This window comes from Oratosquilla oratoria, chromosome 9 (assembly GCF_046742065.1).
Source record: "Oratosquilla oratoria isolate Oo_2021 chromosome 9, ASM4674206v1, whole genome shotgun sequence".
NCBI classification, from domain to species: domain Eukaryota; kingdom Metazoa; phylum Arthropoda; class Malacostraca; order Stomatopoda; family Squillidae; genus Oratosquilla; species Oratosquilla oratoria.
In genome coordinates, this window is record NC_134785.1 from 49780145 (window position 1) to 49797185 (window position 17041).

Below are 17041 nucleotides of genomic sequence, written 5' to 3' on the forward strand. Positions count from 1 at the left end.
TAACGCTTCACAAAACAGTCATCAGCCCAGATAATGCAGAGTATGAGAGGAAGTTTGTCAGAAACTATGCAAACTACTAGCACAAACATTAACTTATCAGGCTTTACTATCCATATCACTCAATATGCTGAGACATAAAGTATACATCTGCCTGCAGTCTGCCTAGCTTTTGGTGTGCTAACGTCATTCCACACAAATATCAAATGTGGTCTATATTGATAGCCCTAGTTCAAGATGTCAGTGTTGCCAACATGACATTGCATCGCTCGAGGTGTATCAATTTCGCACCATTAGTCTGAACTAGATAATTCAAACTGCGTAAAAATGTGAATATATATATATATATATATATATATATATATATATATATATATATATATTACTGCATCTTATGTGGACTACACTGTACTATAGTTTTATACTATGTGTATCACTGCAAGTTTGTGTCAGGTGAATGCAGTATTATATGCACACAGAGATGGCATCTCTTTGCTTATGTAATCAGATTGGAAGCTTTACGTAGAATGAGTTGTATTATTTTTCCACTAAGTAATCGCACACGCACAACTGGTATAATACAAGCAAGACAATAAGTTTATCAATTTTCTGTTGTTGCAAGAGTACGTCGAATCGTAGACATCTTTACAAACTAGAAAGGAATAGATATTGGCCCCAGGAGTTTATAAATGAGTGTGACAACGCGAAGAGTTTGAAAGAACCCCTGTCTTATCGATCTCACAACCTCTCGTGCTCCAGCCTTCTACACTATTACGTGCTTCTTCTGTCCCACTTGTATAGAATCCGATATCTTTCCGTGCAAAAGTAGACTTTGCAGCTACGCACTCGCACAGAATTCATGTTCTCGTCGTATTCAATTCAAATATACCGTGTTATTATATATTTTTTACATAGAGAAGTTCAACATAATTCCATACCTTCATTCTTTCCTATTTATCGTGAAACATGTCTCCATTCTCTACACAACTTCCCCGGCCAGATGCATACCATAAAACGAAAGAGAAAAATATGTTATTGCGCGTATTACAAAAGTATGCAGTCTTGTCATCAATACACCGACCATTTAAAAAAAAAGTGTTTACATGGCACAATGCAACATGTCAACCTAGGAGGAGCCTAGGCTGAAAAATCTCTTGCCATATACCCGAATATTTGCTCTTCTACTGCAACTTACCTGCTCTGAAGTGGAAAAGAAGTTCGTCGAATAGGAACAACTGTTGACATCGGTCGAAAGCACTAAACGGAACGGCAATAGTTGGCTTAATCAGTTATTTTGTTAGTTGCTTCATCGTTTAATCAGTTGCTTATGCATCTGTTCGTTTGTTTAATTACCTTTATTAATTTTTTCGCATTTCATAGAGGGATAGTTATTCCTATACATTCAGGAAATCTGAACGGAAAATTGTTTGAAAAAGCTCAGCGTGAACCGTTATTCACTGCAGTGTAGGCGTTAGCAGAGTTGTGTATGGCAATTGTCTCAACCCTCTTTTCACCCGATGCCGATGGCAATTTGCAAAGACAACCTGGCTATTCCAAACCATTTCATCCCGCTGAGGGGAGGAATCGAACTAAACAGCTTCTGAGGCAGTGACAGTAACAAGATTGAAAGGTATATATTCCAACTGTGTGGGGCGGAGACCTGGAATTTAAGAAAGACGGAAAAGGAAAGTTGAAATGTGTCTGAGAAGTATGTTAAGGGTTACATTGAGTGAGGAAGAAATTGGGGGGTGAACAGGAAGCTGGCAGATAGGGCTGATGAAATATTGGGATGGAATTAATGGAGTGAAGAAAGATTAGCAAAAAGACTGGAAAGCAGAGGTTGTATTGAACTTAGAGGTTGACAAGACCATAAGATAGAAAGAGACTGCAAGAGAATATAAGGCCTACACTAGTCATTTCCATGACCATTACCACCAATTATCCCCATCCATGAAGTTATATAAACTCTTAAAACAACCAATAATTTAAGCGCTCACTACATAGTTACTAAGTCTGTTCCATTCGTTAACCACCCTATTGATAAACCAATTCTTGCCTATTTCTTTCTTAATTCTAAAATTGTCCAATGGGTGAGGTGAAAGGGGTTTTCAGCAAGAGGGTAATGTCTGTTGAGCAGGAAAGGGAGAAGGCAGGGGATAGGGGTGAGTGGATAATGGTTGTGTGATATTTTGACGCAGACCGAAGGGGTTTTCTCCCCATCTTCTCTGTTTTCTGCATGAGAGGAGGAAGGAGGGTCGCCGTATAAGTGAAACAGCCCTCCTGTGGATATCCTTTGTCTTGCTGCATTGCCTCTGATCTCGGCAGTGGACAGGAGGATGGGAGGGGAACAAGGGTGTTAGATGGAAGTGGAGTGGGTGGGAATGGCTACGAACCGACTGACTACCTCCCTTACAATGGGGAAGAAGTCTTTGGTATGTAGACAGATTCACAGTCGTGGTATTTTGTATACATTATGGCGTGGGAAACGCCATGCGACTTTCATTAAATAAGTGACGATCGGTCCCGGGCGTAAACGGATAGTTGAACGAAAACTTATGACGTAAATTGAATCTCGGTCGACTTTAAAGTTAAAACGAAACTGGTAATAATAACTCATATCAAATGGGTATTATAGGAATAAACGAACGATAAATGAACTAAGCCGAATAAAAATACTTTGAGGATAAGGCTACTTGAGGTTAGAAGTGTTATATGATAAAGAATCCAACTTGTATTTCAAGGGACCAGAGGATTTCGTGTAAAAGTGGTCGTGCGGTCGAATTCCGGAACTCCCTGCGTGTTCTGCTTTGGTTCCCGGCAGTCTTGGCTAGGTGAGAAGGTGACCTAAACATTGGCATAAGAAAAAAAAAATTCCTACCAGTGGAAAAAAATCTCACATTGTGGAAGTGTGATTGTGATTTTGTCTTACCGCTTAATAATTCACCGTGTGTCATTCTTCTTTGGGCCACATACTTCGAAGAATCTTAATAACTTATATGGTCAGAGCAAAATTTTTTTTGTTTTATGTTATGGAAATAGCTCGAGACAGAACAAATGATGACTTGAATAGCATTGCAAAGAATTGTGTACGAAAACAATATCAAACTTCATATAATGGTATCCAAATGTTTGATGGTTTTGATATTCCTAATTAGAATAAATAAGACTTAAGTAAATGAGAAGATAGACTTGGGTAAAGTGTTTTTACGAGTATAAATCATAACCCAGTGGGACTTGAAAACATAGTATTGCAAAGGAAATTATATAATTGCTTTGTCAATGGCCATAGCAAACGCTTAGCAGTAATTTCCGGAAACAGTAACACGGACATGATGAAGCTACAACTTAATTATTCATTACACAAGACATTTAGAACACCAAAATAAAGACATTTATTAAAATGTCACTACTATCCAGGAAATTCCACTCGTTTGTAAATGACGCATGGGCGACCAGAACTGTTTTGAAAGTCGTACTAAACCTGACATTATTCTCTTCCGTAAATGCATAAGGCAACATTTCAATAAAATAAATCTCTTTTCTCTGAATATTTCATTGTTTCCTTCTATTGCATCTATCACTGACCCCAAGCAAATATATATATATATATAAATATATATATTATATATACATATATATATATATGTATATATATATATATATATTAACAACCAAAATGCACTTTAATTCTATGCCATCAACATCGGGAGACCCAATGGAGGCCGACACGCAGAAATTGAAATGCGTAGTTGGTAAGTTACTACGGCACTTGTCATGTGATGGCTGGGTTCAAGTCCTTGGCAGTACCGCATTTAATTTCTGCATGTCGGCCTCCATTGGGTCTCCCGATGTTGATGGCTTAGAATTAAAGTGCATTGTGGTTGTTAAAATGTGTCTCTAATCACTGGGACCCATTCAGTGTTGTATATATATATAAGGGGGGGGGCAGTTGCCCTCCCCACCCACCTAGAGGGTACAGCCCTGTATATATTATAAGCACTTCTTCCACACTAGTCACACATAGTATAATACTGTATAGTTTGATTTTGTTTTGAGTGTAAAATATCTGCTTTGATATATTCCTACAGCATGTATTGGTTATGTAAACAAAATTAATTCAATCAGGGTTTCCGTCAATATTGCCAATAATCATACCCTGACAACTGCGCTCCATCCCATATTGGTGACCCACTGCAACATAGCTCATTCCACTTTAAATTTATATAATATTTTGTTCTCTGCTTCCAATGCAAGCACTCATCTTGCCCTCATAATTTGGGTTATTCAATCAGATTAATGAAGTGCTAGAGCCATTCCAGCCACAAAAGCAGTGTAGTCGAGAATATAACACCATCATTCAGTGACATCTAATGCTTTCAATGTAAAAAAAAAAATTTCACTTAACTACAATGATAATTCCTTCTTATACCTCGTTGATGACATAATTGTCTTATTACATCTTTCAACTTGAAAATAGAATCACAGGAAGGGTAATCAAATAACATGTTTCTTTTCAGTCTATTAGACGCTCTACAAATTCTCCTTAGCTCTACAAAACTTAGTAATTGTATTAATATAATCTATGGCACATAATTTCAGGAATTCTTTATAATGCTTTTAATAATACAACAATTTTCAATGGATGTCGACTGTCTAGAACCTACTGAAGGGTGTGTTGGACCAGGTGCAAAGTCTAGTGAAGGGATATGGTTTGAAACGTGTCAGGTGAGTATGATCATGATAAAAGAGTATTTGATAGCACAATATACAGTACATCGTGTCCTAGTCAGCATCAACTAAAGTTTCTGGGGAGTCACAGGAACTCAGTCATGTGACATATTATGACGCGATGCTGAGCATCATGACTAGACGTGATGTGATATTGGCACTTTGGGGATTGTCACTTTGGCCTTACATCTTCATTTCCCCATGTCTTGGGACTGACACACACCATGCTATGATATGACAAGCATACCTATACATGTCATACTATATAATGGCAATCAGTACAGAAAATATTGTGTCACATATCACTGCAGGATATGAATATCCTTGACTAATTATTTCACAAGACTTCATACTAAAAGCTCACCATATGTTCCACTGTGAACTCTGGACAATCTTGGGATGACGAAAGACCCTTCCATAAGTGCCCTAGGCTTGTCTTGATCACATCCACAAAGGTGATCATCAGTGGACCATGCTGTTGGCATGTCTGGCCCATCAAAAGTTTTAAGGTTCTGTATATGGCCATGGTGATATGTACCATATTCAGGTCCATGGCATTAGTGTGAGCCAATGACGAGAACAAGCCAGATGACAAAACTGGGCCGGATGATAAGGGCACATTGAATGATAAGGTCACACTGCATGATAAAAACACAGACACAAACTATAAATATAAGGATATAATGGCCTGATGTGTAGTATGGGTTCAAAAGCAAAGGAAGTATGAATGAAATGGGTATCCTAAATAATATGACACTAAAACTGCACAATGCATATTTAGTGAACAGTGTAGAGCTCTCTTTAGTCATTAGCATGGAAATGTTACTGATTTGCAAGAGGTGAGAATCTATGCAATGAAATTATTTTTTGGATATTTCGCACCAAGATCACATATAAAAATAATACTAAACGCAAGTATGAAATATAAGAAAATTTTAGGTGCCTGAATGCTACTTAAGTCACAAGGCTATGGTTGACCTTATAATGACCTTTGGTGGAGAGAGAATGTCTAGTGTCAGGAAAAAATACTGGCAAGAAATCATTATTTGTGTAAAGATAGTTTGACTAAAAGCAAAATTAGGACATGACCATATATTAAAAGATGTTTGTAGTGAGGTTTTCAAGGAATTTCTTGCTCAATGACTACATGTCACACATGTCAAAGGGAGCAGAGCTAGCAGTAGCAGACCAATATGTACAAAGTGTAAAAATCAAACTAGAATCATCCATGTACATTCTCTAACCTTAGTTGAGTATTTACAGTTTGCTAGAGGAAGCCTTAGGACTACCATTGCCATGAAAGACTATTCATTTTCCAACCACAGCACAAATACAACATGTGCATTTCATTCTTCTTCCCACTACACAGAAGCATATACTGTATATGTACAATGACCACAACTTTTATGACGACTGCTGGCCAGAAACAGCCACTGCACGACTGATATGTGAAAGTGACGGTGTAGGCATATCTACAGGTGTGTACATAGAATTTTCACTTGAACCCAGACACAGTCAGCATGATAATGCTGCTGGAAAATTCACATACAAAAAGCTTATGACAATCATTAAAAGCTATGAAAAAAAAAAAAATCCACATGAGGACTTTTCTAGTCTACTTACTCTCCTGCAGTGGATGTTATGTGAGAAATACCATGTTTTGTGGACAGCAAGCAGATACATTTCAGAAGAAGTGGTGAACAGATTTATCATCTTCGACAGCACCTTCATTCTGCACCTTTTACTTTTCATTGTACTTCTAATATTTTTACTTTCAGTATCAGGATCATGTAGTGCCTACTATTGCACTTGTGTCGATAAATACTAATACAATTGCACTTCATTTCGTCGCCTTGGGTCTTGCTTGTTGATTCGATAAAACAGCTACTACTTTCATAACTTGTGCATTTTCTATTCTTTCATATGGATTATGCTTTTATGACAAACCTTTTCATATTTACAGTTATCAAAGTCATTTAGCCTAATCCTATATCCACTGCCATGGCCAAATGTTCTGTGCGCTTATCATTCAAGGTACTGGTATTTAAGACAAAGCTTATTATCACAAATTTAAGTCTCAAAATAAAAGCTAAGAAACACTGTGGAAATACTGATACATTCCCAGTGCAAACCAAATGGTTTGTCTGAGAAAATATAAGACTTGCCATTAATATATTCTATTACCTTTACTTGATTTTGCTGCTTACAAAATACCTCATCTCCATAATAACTGAAATGAAGCAATGAAACAAATGACATTAAACATTCACTCAACATTTTTTGCCAATTAATAAATCTCCTCACCATAAACCATCACCATTAGCTCATACGGACACCTACCTACTCACCACAAAATCTGAACTACCACATTACTTGAATGTCAATAACCATCCCACCATACAACCACAAGCACCTCAATATCCTAACAGTCCTGCTCACCACAACCATCCCTTTTTTTTTTTTTTTATGCCCAAAAGCAAAATATTATGTGCATTAAAAATTGCACTTTAGCTTCTGCCATTTTTCTCCCTTCTCGAGTGTCTATAGCATGACGACCAATCCTGAATATCACTGAGATTGGGGTGGAGAAGACAATCAGGGTATCATGAAAGAAGAAGTTGAGGAAAAAGAAAAATGCTTTTCTTGACAGACCATGAAGACTCATTAGATTATCACAGAGCCGCATTCAATAGCCCTTTTAAGAACTGAGAAATAGGTAAATTTTCTACCACATCCAGTGAGAAAAATGGTTGAGACTTCAATCAGCTAGTGCATGTCTACAAAAGACAATACAATTAACTCATCTAAATTCTGACCCTTCAACTAATGGAATTTCATTATGATGACTGTCAAAACAGAAATGCAGTGAACAAGGTAATGAAAAAGAAAAGGAAAAGAAGAAAAGTTAATATTATAACATATACACATTATATATATATATACATATATATATATATATATATATATATATATAATGATAATAATAACAATAATTAATTGTAGTAGTTGTAATAACTGTTTCTTAAAGGTTCACTGAGTAGAAAACTTGCAGCCCTACAGTGGCTGACAACAGTCCTCAGGTCCTCTCACTGATCTTTCTAGGAAGGAATTTTAAACTCTTCTCTATGTTGTACTGGTATTGGACAGTTTTTATTTCACCGAGTGAAAGTAGTATGAGGGGTTGAGTCACTGGTTGTCAGCTCTCCATATGTATAAAGATGTAAGAAATACACCTCTTGCAACAGTAGCCCCAAAAAGGCACCTAAGCCAGATAATTTTATGTGAAAGTATTGCCATTGGTGTTTGCCACAAACACAATGTTATTTTTGTCACTATTGCTGCTAATTTGCAATGCACAAAATAATTTGTTTTCCCCCGCAATATCCTTTTTTTCAATAATCTTCAATAAATCTATGAAACAACATTGGTCTCAAAATGTTAATTTTTTCAAAATACTGTATTCTTGTAATATAGGGACGAGTCTCATACCATGATACTTTTCATAAGGAGATGCTTCTTATACACCAGCAAATGTGGATTATTATCTAACCTTAAGTTTTTGTATTTATCCTATAAAAGTATGGAAATACATTATTTCTTTGGATATACAGTACTAAGAAAAAGTAGGTCCAGGAGTGTTTTTAGGGGGGAATAGATTTTCAATTTTTTTTTTTTTTTTTTGACATTCACAGGGGTCTACATTAGCTAACAAACGTGAGTATTAAGGAGCCACTCTATAAAGGATAAAATTTCCATCTTCATGCCACAATATTAGCTTCAGATACTAGCATTTTTATTACCTGGTTGCATTCAATTAAGTAAATGAAATCAACAAATGTCTAGAAGTGATGCAGCAATCGCTGAGGAGGGTGAAATACTTAATTGTCTGCCTGCACCAACAAATCAAAAAATTTTCTTTCTTTTTTCAATTTCTGTCAAATAATAGCATTTTGACATAAAATGCAAAACCCCTCTAATCTGTATAATCAAAATTTAGAAAATCGATATTCTACTTACACAGAAACATACGCACAAAATGAATATATATATACAGTGAGACCTCTCATTAACGGACGTTAATTAGCTGTGTTTGTGGTGTTTTCTCGGTGTTTTCAGTGCTTTTGGTGCTGTTGTTTAGTGCGTGCAATCACTATGCCACACCAAAAGCCACTCCAAAACACTGAAAACACCGCAAACACAGCTAATTAATGTCCGTTAATGAGAGGTAGTACTGTAAATAAATACAAGCACACACATGGACAAGGACCCATGGCAGGTACTTGAAGGTGGTGGTGCTATGAAACAGACATCCGAGAGAATCCTCTATCTTCCACCTGTCTTTAAATCCTATCAACCCCTTCACTTCCATTTAGAGGTACAGCCCCAAAAGGTTGACAGTTAATTTCCAGATTAGGTCATCCAATGTCTCTTATCAACTTTGACTATACTTCCTCAACTTTTCACATAAAAAGAGCTGGTAACTGGCAACTGTTCTCTTTTGCCTACTGCTATAAATTGTTAAAATAAAAATAGTTCCATCCTGATACAAAACAGACAATAGTCCTAAGTTTCTTCCCATAAAGACCTATGGGAGGGTATAAGGTCTGTTGCTGGCTACTGCAGGGCTGTTGGCTTCCATTCAGTGAATAGAAAAAATAAAAATAAATAAATAAATAAATAAATAAAATAAATGATGATAGCAATGATAATAATAGATAATACTACTACTAATAATGATAATAATAATAATAATAATGATATTAATATCAGCAATAATAACAGTAATGACAATAATAATAATAATAGATGAACACATACAAAATACATTTATATTGTGGAGGGTGAAAGGAAAAAAAAAAAATCATGCAGACAATGGGACACTACATACTTGATGCAACTGATGGAGGAGTTCTACTGCACAATGAAGCAATTCAATTTAGTTCAGCAATTCTGATGTAGTATCTTTACCATATCACATTCCATCACGACTCCACTGCTAAAAAGTTAAATGCATCATCTTCAATGCCAGGAGGCATTTGTTTTACTACTCTGGTTGATATCAGGCTACACTATTCTATTCATCTGTATGGCACTTCTTTGGTAGCAAAGGAGCTATAGACTATTCTCAATCATCCTTTTTGTACTTGATGGTACTTTTTCCTTTATTCTGGGTCCTGTCAAGCTATTTCATTCACCTCCAATCCATTCCCTCAGTCAAAAAAGGGTTAAATCTCTGATCCTCTACTGGCATTTATGTGTCACAATAAATATGTTCCGAGTACCTTATTACTTCTCAGACACTGCAAAGGAAAATGGGTAGAGAAGGCATGAAAAACTACTGAAGACTGCAACATGGTGGTATACCTTTTAGATTATATGGCAAATGCTAAAACCTTTCATTCTGTTAAAGGGGGATTGAATGGGATCTGGACTGGTCAATAATTCTCTTTACTGTGAATTCCTCTCTGCTGAAAAATAAAAAAAATCCTTGAATATGCCACCATGCAAAACTGATTTGTATATCAATTACCTAAGAGTTCAAATTTCTGCAAGTGTGATATCTACATGGAGTGGCCAGTTCCATTAGTTATGATACTCTTAATTAAAGACAAAATACATTTCAAGAAGCAGAAACATCTTTCATGCTAATATTAGTGATTTTCCAGTACACAAACCCACTTCCCTCTCAGCAAAATGGCTGGTTTGGTTAAACAGAAATCCTATATTGATTTTATGGAACTATACCATTGGTTTCTTCCTTGGTGAATATGAAAGTCCAAATAACTAAATTCTACAGGTTTATAAAATAAATCAAATATGAAATATCATTAGTCATTAATAAGCACTTGATAAAGAAGAAAACAAATAAATGTAAACATAATCTAAAGTATTTTCTGCAGTTAAACCCTTCCCTATGCTCACATCCTTATAAATACATACATATACCAAAGGCTTTCCCCCTTATATGGGAGGCAGCCAAAAAACAAAGGCATAAAAATCACTTCCACCCATTCCATCCCTAACATACTCTACTCCCATCCACCCTCTTATCTTGGGACCTCCTGAATGACGGGTCACCCTTATAGCTGAATCAAATTACTTGGCATTACCCAGAATAAAATCTAAAGTACATCACTGTAACAAAAGGTCGAATGAGATAATACTAGTGCCCACCCATCTATTCAATATCACTTTGTCCTTTTTTTCTTAGTCAAGTGATAATATACTTGAACATTACTGTTCACTCTGTAGCCAATCAATAATATGTACAGTAAATATAGGGTGGGGCTTCTGTGCAAAGGAGAATGGTTCCGAGTACAGTATATTTACACAATAGTTGATTGTAAATAACATAAATGTTAATTCTTACACAAATAAGCAAAACTACTGAATACCAATATGTTTGGAATTTGGATAAAAACAAGCAGCAATGGAAAGCATAAACTATATACATGCATGTAGTACACACACATTTGTAGGTTTATATTTGAAGAACTGTCACACCAATATGTATGCATGTACACTGAAATGGTTACAAGTTTGTTTATATGTATTCAACACATATTTTCATAACACACACATACACACACATGAGCTCTGAGCTCTCTTCCAGGAGGGTAATAGCTGTTGATCATGAGTCCAACATGTGATCCAAGACCATGGTGAATCACACACACACACACACACCACAAGCGTAGCTCCCCTTCCCGTAAGATACAACTAGATAAATACATAGACACATGCACAAACACCAACTTGCCCAACTACGTAGTCATGAGTTTGGTCCCAGCCCAAGGTACTGTAGAGCATCAAAGCACTGTAAGTCAACAGCTTGCTCTCCTGGGCAAAGAGTCAAGGGTATGTGTAAGGTCACAGTATTAGCCATAGACTGGGCCACAGCTCTGAGCTATCAACTGAGTGGGTAAAAGCTGTCTATCATGAGTCCAGTGCATGATCAGACCAGAGTGAAATTGCACACATACATTATCACCAGAAGTTTCCAATCAGTTTTCATAAAAGAAAATGACTTAATAGAGGAAAGAAAAAGACCTATAGACAGCATTTTCTGGGTTGTATAAAATATATGTGGAAACAAACCAAGTGCATACACTTTTGGGAAAAGTAGGAGACTTGATAGTAATGTTTAGGATATTAAAAAGAATAAATAAAACAGACAAGAGTTGATATAATGCTCTGGGATGAGAGCGGAAAGATCATGGAAATAAGTTAAGAAAATACATCTTTTGGATGTGATGTCAAGAAATACAAATTTTCATACAGATTCATTAACTCTTGGAATAAATAATATCACCTAAGCTAAATCTATAAGTAATTTCAAAGAAAGCTAATGACAGTTGGAAAAAGAGAGATAGGATCTCACAAGTATAACAACTCCTTTCCTGTACATTACAATTAGTTGGACAAAAACATGATGATGAAGTTCATCAAATACCTGATTCACCCTGGACTGGAATATGCTATAGTAGTGTGGTCATTACACACACACAAAAAAAAACAGTATAAACCAATCAGAGAAAAGAACAGTAGCAAAATAGTTCCAGGTCTTGCAGATAAATTATAAGAAGACTGAATATTCTGGGATTGCTAACATTAGAGGAAAGAAGAGAGGTGATCTGATACAAGTGTTTAGACTCATGAGAGACGAGAACATACTTGATAAGACTCCTTGTCAAGAAACAAAAGAAAACCAGAGCCCATATACATATACCAAGGGGCTTTTGCATTCCCCCCCCTTACAAGGGAGGTAGCCAAAGTCAAAGACATAAATCCACTCCCACCCATTTCATCCCCACACACTCCACTCCCATTCACAACCCCTCCCCCATCTTTCATTTCTTTCTATGAGATGAAGTTAAATATTATTAGATACTTGAAGGACATTAAAAACTAGTTTTCTGTACATGAATATTGATTCATGGAAAAATCAAATCAAATAACAGGACAAATTAAGGTCAGAATTGGCCATTAGGAATGCAAAGATGGGACTCTTGGATAAATGCAACTAAATAAATACTCACACACCAATGATCCCCAGCTTTGCAGATAAGCCATATAAGGAGATACTAGGGGCACAAGACCTGCCATCATTAAAGAATCAAACAGAGAGGACTTCATTGGACTGTTTGGATCACTGAAGGAAATGGACAAAATTGACAGAGAAAATATCTTGATTTGAGATAAGAGATCATCACAAGGTCATAGCTGAAAAAGACTACATGTCTAAGGGATTTAAGAAGAAATTGTTTAGAGTGGCATAAATTCCTTGAATCCTAAAAGATGATACAGCCCAAGCTGCATGCCCGATCATATATGAATTCAAAACAAGGTACAATAATTGGAGAATAAGAGACAGGACCCCATAAGCATAGCTCCCTCCCTGACTACTACAGTTAAGTAAATACAATTAGGTAAATTCATACAGTGATGTATCAATTCCTAGAACAGTATTTACATAGTGTATAATAACATTACTAATAACTGTTGCCTGGAGTCTCAATGACTGGAAACCCGAAGTTCCACAGTGGCTGGGAGCAATCCTTAGGTGCTCCAAAAAAAACCTGTGAGAAGAAACTTTGGCTTGTTTATTGTGTTTACTGATCTTGCACATATTCTGTTACTGGACAAGATTATCAAGAGAAGAGAAACAGTCAGCACTCCTTAAGTGAAAAAGTGGAAAAAATACAGTTGACATAAACCGGGAGCTTGGGCTCAGCTAAGAGCCCAAGTGTAAGCTCCTTGACGATGCACCTCCTGAGGAAGGCAAGGAAATTGACAGGATTTGAGGAGAGGCAGAAAGGAAATGTCTCAGATACCCATCTTGCAGGAACAACTTCAAATACCCATCACCACTGATTTCATATAGTATAGCCATACACAATACTATTTATATCAAATACACATGTATATACACTTTCAAAATTGACACATGAATAAAGATTGTCTAAACTGGAACTACCAACCCTGAAACAAAGAAGAGAAAGAGGAGATCTATTGGCCATTTAAAGAATCATGAAAGGCAAGGAAGTCCTTGACAGAGAAGACTTATTAAAGTAGGATAAAAGAAAAACAAGGTGACATGAAAAACAAAAAGGATAGTTATAGAAGAGATCTGAAAAAAAAAGTTTCCCACACAGAGTGGATGTCTAGAGCAAATTGGATGGAACAATAGTGTGTGCAGCCACCATACAAGAATTTAAGAACAAACTAGATGCTGAGAGATACAAAGATGGGTCACTATGAGCATAGCTCCCCTTCCCGTATAATACAGCTAGGTAAATACACACACGCACGCATATATGTATATATATATATTTATATACATATATATATATATATATATATATATATATATATATATATACACACACATGGCTCAATGGCACAGTGGTAGCATTTGCCACCGCTACTACAGCAGTCTGACTTCAAATCCCGCCCAGGGCTGAAATAATTTCAGGATCGCTGTGCTGCAAGCCGTTACTTCAACTCTTGTGGGCAGGGAGCTGAGGTGTGTGTGCATGTAAGGTTACAACATTACACATTAACAGTCATATATGAGCTCTGAGCTCTCATCCTGGAGAGTAATAGCTGTCAATCATAAGTCCAATATGTGATCCAAGACCATGGCAAATCACACACACACATATACATACATACATACATACATACATTATATATATATATACATATATATATGTATATATATACATATATATATATATATACACATACATATGTATATATATATATATATCCAATTATGTCCACACACACACACAAACAATACAAGTACATGTTGATATGTACATTTTTACTGTCATATATTTATTAATACATATATACTCATTTGTACATGCACATAAGTACACACAGATATACACATATGCATGCACAACAAAAAAATCTGTAATAGATCAAGAGCATTTCACATTTTTGTATGTAGCATAATATATAATGTCTTATGTACAAAAGATAGACAGTTAATGTGTTAAATCTTTAAGTGACATGTAACCATATCATGCAAAAATCTTTTTCAATGGACTGCCATGCATTGGGGAAAGGACATTTAGGTAACTGCATAACCTAAACAAGCAGTGTTTAATCTCGGGTGCAGTTTTAATGCTTTTCGTAAAGGTATGTACACTGGATAAAAATATTTGGTTTTACACACAAGAAAGAATGAAAACATGGATGAGTGCATGCTTATTTCCTCCAGACTGAGTACCAATATGGGAGATGAGGATGAGAAAGGGATAGATAGTGTAGCTAAAAATAACAGATGAAGGCTGTGAGAAGAACCTTCAGCAGGACCATCCACAACTGTGATATAACAAGATTCATCGTTACTACTGCAGCATTTTCTGATCTTTTTGCCATACACGTTATGTACTGTAGTTTTAACTGCCATGCAACCCCAACTTTATCACTCAAACTTGTTACCAGCATGCACAATATCTAATATTACCAAAATATGCTATTCTGTCATTCATACACTTACACAACATCTCATGAGAGTAGTTCCACACATACATAAACACACAAAATTCTGTGACTATCAATGATACTATACTATGTAAACAATTATGACCATTCAGAAATGACTCTTTTCACAGGGTCACATCCTCTGGAGTCACATATTTTTTTTTTTAAGTTTCAACTGTGTTTAGAAGTCTCATGACAAAACTCTTTGTTACTAAAATGACTGTGTTGGACATGAATTAGGCAGCAATGTGGGAAGGTGGTGGAGTGGCAGCTGCTGGGCAGGGTGGCGGTGGCTACAAATGTGTCATCTCGTCAGCATCTGGCGGGGAATGCTTAGTAGTCCCCAGGCAGTCTGCCAAAGATGCAGCACGAGATCGCCTTCGAGGAGGAGGCCCACCTCCCCCACTACCACCACCTCCACTTCCTCCTCCACCAGGTCCACCTCCGCCACAGTCACCAGCCAAACTGGTCTCAGAAGCTGCTGGCTGAAGAGATCGAGATGCAAGAAGACTCTCAGTGCTCTTGGGTTTGGCGAAGAGGCAGTTTTCAAGACCAGGAGTATCGACACTCAAGCAGTCGCAGGTAAAACAGGAGCCGTCTAAGGGAGAAACCAAGCTGTCCGTAGACCTGTGCCCATTAGATCGGAGCTTTGCTGTGGGAGGAGGACGGTACGGAGGAGGACCAATGAGGTTCTCCTTGTTTTCCCGGAGGCGGTAGGTGCTTGCTGACCGCACCTTTTCCCCCTTGCCTGCTCCACGAGGAGGGATAGTATCAATAAAACCATAACCAAATCCATAACCACCAAAAGCCCGTGTGGAGAGCAGATTATCCCATGATCTTGGTTTGCTCTGCTGCCACTGGTGATATGCTGAGTATGGAATTGAAGTAAGGCTGGACCCACCGTAGCCTGAGTATGAATGGTGATCACCACCTTCACTACAAGACTGCGCGGAGGATGCAGGCACAGCTGAAGTCGAGGCAGCTGATGCAGAGGGCCGCCGCTCAAGCGCTGGGGACTTGTGGGGCGAGGTGGAGGAGGGGGGGCAATAGTAGCCGTAATGCGAGGCCCAGGACTCCACAGTGGAAGAAGCAGAGGCAGTAGCAGCAGAAGGCGTGCGAGGGGAAGGATTGCTAGCAGCGGAGGAATTAGCAGGGAGATGAAGACTACATGGGTTGTGGTTCAGGTGGTGGTGGTGATGATGTCGGAAGTGGGGGGGAGGGGGCAGCGCAGTGGTTGCAGTGGTATTGGAAGAGGAGTTGGATGTAGAGGTACAGGTGGAGGTGGTGGAAGAGGAGGCTGGAGGTGGCGGAGGCATCAACGACCTTTGGTGGTTGTGGTGGTGGTAGAGATGGTGGTGCTGGAGGTGGTGATGGTGATGAAGGTGGTAGTAGTGCTGGGGCAAGCCACGGCCGGACACGAGGTGCTGGGGTATGCGGTAGCCCTGGGCCCGCCACGCTGCGGGAGAGACAATCAGGACCAGGCATTCAAAAGGTGGTCACAGTCTAGGCTTTCTACTCTACTCCCAGCACCCCAATGCTCTGCCACCCACACAGGCCTGACCACCTGGGGCCTTGGGCACCTCAGCAAGATTTCAGAGCCTACAGGGATTACCCAGTGTCCACAGAGGACTTTAAGGACCTTCAGGGTGCACCCATGGTCCATAGTGCTTTCAGGGCTTACAGGTCACATCTAAGGTCCACATGAGAACGCTTGGGGCCTTGAAGCCCCGGGTCCACTAAAGTGCAGCAAGCCCAGATGCAGGGGGGAAGGGGTGGCAGGTCATGAGGGCACAGGGCACAATGCTATGGGGAGGAA